A 6,693-nucleotide genomic window follows, 5' to 3' on the forward strand; every position below is an offset into this window, starting at 1 on the left:
GTCTGATTGTCACAGTTTAATGTAACTTGACGCCCAAGGGTTACCCGGTGTCACTGATGTACCTCTGACTAACTATGATGTTCAGTATTTTGTAGACGGATCCAGATACTGGAATGAGCTGACAGGACATTTCACCCCTGGGTATGCAGTAGTCCAGGAAGGTAAGACAGTGCTGAAAAAGTCACTGCCCTCCAGCAGCTCTGCCCAGGAAGCAGAACTCATGGCACTCGCAGAAGCATGTAAATTGGGCACAGGTAAAAGGGTGAACGTCTATATAGACTCGAGGTACACCTTTGGAGTCTCACACGATTATGACACAATATGGTGCAAGAGGCTTTCTGACTGCAGCAGGCAAACCAATACAACACTGGTTTGCACCTGGATTTCAGAACGCAGCTGCTCAACATGTAGAGGGTTGCCTGACATGCGTCAGACACAACCCCGGAAAAATGATAAAAACACCCAGTAAGCACACGCCTTGCCTTGATTACCTCTTCCAGCGACTGCAGGTGGACTACATACAGCTACCCGAGGTGAGTGTATATGAATATGTCCTTGTATCTATTGAAATGTTTTCAAATTGGCCTGAGGCATAGCCAGTAACCAAAAAACATAGCTAAAAACACTGCTAGGAAAATACTCAGTGAAGTAGTATGCCGATATGGGGTCCTGAAGTAATCGAGAGTGACAGAAGAACCCACTTCATAGGAGAAGTATTAGGGCATATACTTACTAGCCTCGGCATTACACAGGCATTCCATACACCATATTACCCAAGAAGGTAAACATCTAGATGAAGGAAGAAAGTCAGCAATACTCCAAGCACCGAAACCTCTGACAAAAAGACAAATGATGTCCTTTTTGGGTATGACTAACTTCTGCAGGAGTTGGATATGCTGATATTACAGGACCATTAATGTCTTTGATTTATGAAGAGGATTTTTTTTCAGATAAAAACAGGTTCTTGTAGGATCTTCAGTGCTTGGACTAACTGATTATTTAATAAAAACAACAAAGAATTTTTTTTTTAATTCAAACTGTTGATTGTAAAAATGGATACATGACTTCAGTGCTAACACAGGAGTATGGGGGAAAGGATAGACCTCTAGCTTACTACTCATCAAAACTCGACCCTGTAGCTAGAGCTACCTCCATGTGTTCAATCAGTTGTAGCCGCCACAGATGCTATAAGAGCTTCCATCACATTAGTGTTATTTATGATAGAAAGATGTACCACTTTAAATTTTTCGACCTTGATGTCTACTGCGGAGGATGGTGAACCACATGATTGCCGATCCTCCATAGCAGAAAGAGTGTTACCAAGATCAAATCTTAAAGATATTCCACTACTAGATAGTGATCTCATACTGTTTGTAGATGGATCTTGTAAGAACAAATACATCCTACCCAGCAACTTATTCAGATGTGCAGTTATATTGAGCCATGGGACAAGCCATGTCTCAACAGGGGGGATGGTAGAGATCATATATAAAGTGTTCACGGCATATGGCTTTACTAACTACTCTAAAAAAAATAATTTTAGTTTAACTTGTTTAACATGCGCCAAATATAATCTACAGGGGAATGTAAGACCAAAAAGAGAACAGTTCCCAAATCCACAATATCCATTCTAACACATTTGTATGGATTTCATTGAAGTTGTTTTTGCTTCCTAAGATATTTGGAATACGTATAAGGGTGTTAATTTGAATCTCAGAGTATGCAAGAAGAAATTTGGTTTGAGACACTTGTCAGATAAAACGTATGGTATCTGTGAATATTTCTGTGAGTAGATGTTACAGGTAATAAGCTCAGATTAAGGTACAAATCCTGCTGAAAAGGGTAACAACAAGTGTGACATAAAATGTACCCAGTAACTACATATTTCTAGGTTCCCCTGTCCAGAGAGACAGAGAAGTTTTTCTTATATAAAGGTGTTTGTTTGATTTGATATACAGGACTTGTCAATGAACTTATGACACCCAAACATGAGAGGTGATAGCATGAGATTGGTGATAGTATTATTTTCTTAGTTGAGACCCTATTGTTTATATTGTCTGAGGTTTATATTTAGAATGTATGTAAATATGTCACGGTATTGTGAATAACAACTTGAGGTGTTTTATGTGGAGTTATGAGGTGAAGGTCACTGGTTGTTGTCACTCATATGTAAGAAGTACATGGCAGCAATGACAGCCCGGAGGTTATGTGACCTGGGTGTCTTTAGGTTTGAGAAAGATGCTGCCCACGACCGGTTATATCTGCAGGGGTAAAAGTCCCATTAGGACAGTAAGTGACAGTGCGACAATTATGACCAATATGTACCGTGGAGGAGAAGTTTGGATTATTGAAAATGTTAGTAGGTTTAGCAGTAAAGAATGCTCATAATGTAGAGAAAGTGGCCGACAGATTGAACACTGCTCCCTTGGCATTTGCCAAGTAGTTGGCTCAACCTGTTGCCATTGTATAGACCTTTTTGGCATTATGCAGGATAGAGCAAACTAAGAAAATAAAGTCCGTAAGGGGGATAAGCCCTATTTTAAGTACCTGGCTTGGGTACAAAATGTCCTAAAATAAACAAAAGGTGGGAAAAATGAAAGTGATTAAAATAATGTTTAGATTAATTTATTTTGTGCAGCAGTCATCTTGTCTGGAGACCCCGTCTTGTTCTTATGTAGTGAATAAGAAAGACATTGTTCCTTTAAGACAATTATATTAATGCTGATTTCGCATGTTATTAAAATAGTTATTTTTGACCTTAGTTCTTATGCGAAACTCAAAGGGAAGAATTATTATTTAGTGATTATTGATGTATTCACCAAATGGGTTGACTATTTGTAATACCACAGTTACATCCATTCTCTAGGATGGATGAAGAGTTTGATTTTACACTTGCTGAATTTATGGCAAAAATGCTAACCAACAAGGAAGTTTCTATCTCTAATTGTATTCCAGGTGTACCTATACCTGAACCTGAACCTGTGAAGCCAGGAAATTGGATATTATTTTCATTGAAAAAGATCATATCAGGTTCTGCTTACCACACCTACGGCCGTACAGATAGCCGAATGTACCTCTAGGATACACTTATCACACTGTAAGGTAGTTAGGAAATTGCCACTATCCTCCTAGGCTATAAAAGACTGATTACAAAGGGTGGTCATTTGTTAGAAGTGACTGGTCTCAAACTTCAGCGAAGAAAACATCCAGAGCCTGGGAGGAGACAGGGCAAAATGTTATTAGTTATTCTAGGTATTCTATGGGGGTCCAAGGTGTGTCAACCAAAGGTATGGGATCCCTGGGACACAGGGTCAGAGTATGATTTCTTAAAGACTTAGCTTAAAGAGTTAAATATTTTAATTTCACTGAAGGTGAGACTGCAATGTATGAAATAGATTTCCGCGCTGTGTTATAGATCAATGCAAGGATAGAAACATAGCTTACAAACTAGCGCATATTCAGATAAATACATTTGTACTATCTATGTAAATACCCTAATAAAAAGGATAAGGGACTATATGATATAGGAATTGATGTTTCAGGTACTGGCCTATAGGGCATGTCTTGCAACTGAAAGTTTTTTTAGTTCCAAAGATAGACCTACCCTCTAAAGTTTATCTGGCCAACTTCACTTATGAAGATAAATTGACATTAGAAACAGGTTACAGTGATAAACATGAATGGTTAGTCTGGATGAGATACACTGCAATCCAAAATAATAGAACTAACTGTATCGCTTGTGCAAAAGCCAGACCACATCCGGCTACTATATCTTTCAGGCTATCAGATAAGGAGAACCCACAAGGTCTGCAATGCGTGTTATCTTTATATAATGCATCATATAATCCAGGTGATAAATTATGTAAGACATTCTCTTTATTGTACCCACCTGTGGGGAGAGATGAAATCCCTCCCTTAGTAGTGGCTTACCCAGGCAACTACACCTGCTTTCTGAGGAATGGGCAAGGTAAGAAAGTAGGGAACCTCACTGAACAATTTTGAGACCGATAATGGTAATTACTCCTCTAATTGGTTTACCAACCAGACAAGGGCAAGGACTGATCTCTGGTGGCTATGGGGAGGCTACTGGCCAAGTGGCAGGGAAGCTGTACTCTGGTTCAGATTCTGATGCCATTCCACTTGTTTTTAACACCTGAGTTTCAGAGAATGAGAAAACGCCCTGGAGACTATCTGAATCGCTATAAGCGGTAGATCCCTGGAGGTTCCTTTGACCATAGAATATACATAGATGAAGTACGAGTACCCTATGGGGGGGCAAATGAGTTTAAGGCCCAAAATCAGATTGCATCAGGCTGCGAGTCTGTACTTTTCTGGTGGTTTACGATAAATAAGAATGTCGACTGGATTATTATATTTATTACAATCAACAGAGATTTGTTAATTTTACCAGAGATGCAATAAAGGGCATTGCAGATCAGTTGGGACCTATATCTTTAATGACATGGCAAAATAGAATAACCCTGGATATGTTACTAGCAGAGAAAGGGGGTGTCTGCAAAATGTCTGTTGTACTTTTATTCCCAATAATACAGCTCCTGATGGCAGTATTACCAAGGCATTGGAAGGACTCAATTCCCTGTCCGAAGAGCTTGCAGGAAAACTCCAGAATAAATGACATCTTCACCTCATGGAGTGAGGGGTAGTTTGGAAAATGGACTGGCCTGGTAACATCTGTACTCATGACCATTGCCGTTGTTGCCAGTATATTGACTGTTTGTCGATGCGACACTCTGCATAAGAGGATTGATCCAAAGATTAATTGAGACCTCAGTAACAAAGACAATGTGCCAAGAGATTCAAAAGAAGAGAACCTGTCCTGGATAATCTTACAGAACATGTCTACATAAATTTATAAGAGGAGGGAATGTTAGACAAGTTTTATTTTAAATTTATTGTTACTTCATGTAATAGATATTAAATGTGCATGCAGGGTTCTCAGAAAATGCTTTAGCTAACAAAAGGTTAAATATGTTATATTCTTAAGTGTGTAAGTCGGTTGGATTTCTTAATAAAGATTGCAATCTCCAGAGGAAGTCCAACGTGGCCTAATCTCATTCTGAAGTGTAACATTTCATATGACAGGAAAGCCACAAATGGTTTTCAGTTGGTATATGTGTATATAAACCTATGCTTATGTAATGAAGGCAGACAACTGCTGATTTTGACTTGTCTCCTCATCGATGAGAATAAAACTCTTATTGGGATGAAAACTTGAATCATTATTGATAAGTATGGAAAATTCTTCTAACAGTGTTACATCAATGTTAAAAATAAAAAATACTTTATTGAATAATTATTAAAAACAATGTTAGATGAAAAAATGATGACGTTGTGCCAAAGTCCCCTAGATTGGCACACTGAGACAATATTATGTCTAAATTAATTGCTTCGTTTTATTAAAGATATATGTGTCTAGCCTCCCCCTGTGTATATGCGAGGAGGCTTTGCAATAGTCCCTGATCCAGAGATTAAAGTGTTAATTATTAGCAAATGGCTGTCCCCCTCAGTATCAATGACGAGACAGTCAACCTGCATATGACACTAAAGGTTCCTCCAACGGGCTGTAATTAAAGCCCTGCGGTGGAGAAATCCCTGCATCAATACAACCATATGGGTTGTATGTGCATGTGTCCCATGCAAGTAGACACGGCACAGCAGAGTTGAGACTGTTGCGTGCTAGCTAGTCCTCTATGTATAAGCTTGACATAGCAGAGCTGTAACTGCTCCGTGAGGACAACTCTGCAGGAGGAGTAACTGATCAGATAGTGTGCTCACACAGTGATCTCCAGTCCCACGTAACCATTAGTATTCTGCCTGTCAGGCAGTTGTATCACTAAATCGAGGTGTGTTTACTTTGTGCAGATAAGGCTGCCGAAGTCAGTCACATACACATGGGAAGGGTTGAGAGAAGGTGAGCCGCGATCAGCTGTTTGAGTGTATTCACAGCTCAAACATAGCTCGGCATAGCAGAGTTGTAACTGCTACGTGAGGACAATTCTACAGGAAAGAGTGTGTTCTCTTTGTGCAGACTATGCTGCCAGAGTCAGTCACATACACATGAGAAGGGTAGAGAGTAAGTGAGCCGCGATCAACTGTTTGAGTGTATTCACAGCTCAAACATAGCTCGGCATAGCAGAGCTGTAACTTGCTATGTGAGAACAACTACAGGGAGGAATAACTGATCAGCCACATTGACGGGCAGGCGGCCACACAGGTAGTGTGCCTCAACAGTGATCTCCAATCCCACGTAACTGTAAGTGTTCTGCCTGTCAGGCCGTTATATTACTAGATCGAAGTTTGTTTTCTTTGTGCAGATCAGGCTGCCGAAGTCAGTCACATACACATGGGAAGGGCTGAGAGGAGGTGAGCCGCGGTCAGCTGTTTGAGTGTGCTCGCAACTCAAGCATAGCTCAGCTCCGTCCCTCCATGTATTGTGACCGAGTCTGCAGCCCAACATGCGGTATTGACGTGCTTAAGTCCCTGACCAGGGCAGATATTCTGCCAGATAAATGATTAAATCAAATTGTTATTTGAACAGTGCGGAGCAATGTGTGACCATCTAACATTGTGATGATTTTAAAAGACACCCGACGCGCGTTTCGCCGGTACTTCCGGCTTCTTCCAGGGGTGGCGACCGCCAGAATCAGAGGCCTCAGGGACTTAAAGAGGCTC

The 6,693-nt window shown here is 40.3% G+C and overlaps 1 long non-coding RNA gene across 1 annotated transcript; it reads left to right on the plus strand.

The window, feature by feature from the left end:
- Positions 1–318: 318 nt before the first annotated feature.
- LOC142747888 (uncharacterized) lies at positions 319–5,231 on the plus strand. The gene is made up of 2 exons (XR_012882081.1): positions 319–533; positions 4,554–5,231. It is a non-coding gene; the product is annotated as an uncharacterized LOC142747888 (long non-coding RNA).
- The last annotated feature ends 1,462 nt before the right edge of the window (positions 5,232–6,693 follow it).

The sequence above is a fragment of the Rhinoderma darwinii genome, chromosome 3 (genome assembly GCF_050947455.1).
Source record: "Rhinoderma darwinii isolate aRhiDar2 chromosome 3, aRhiDar2.hap1, whole genome shotgun sequence".
In the NCBI taxonomy this organism is placed as follows: Eukaryota; Metazoa; Chordata; class Amphibia; order Anura; family Rhinodermatidae; genus Rhinoderma; species Rhinoderma darwinii.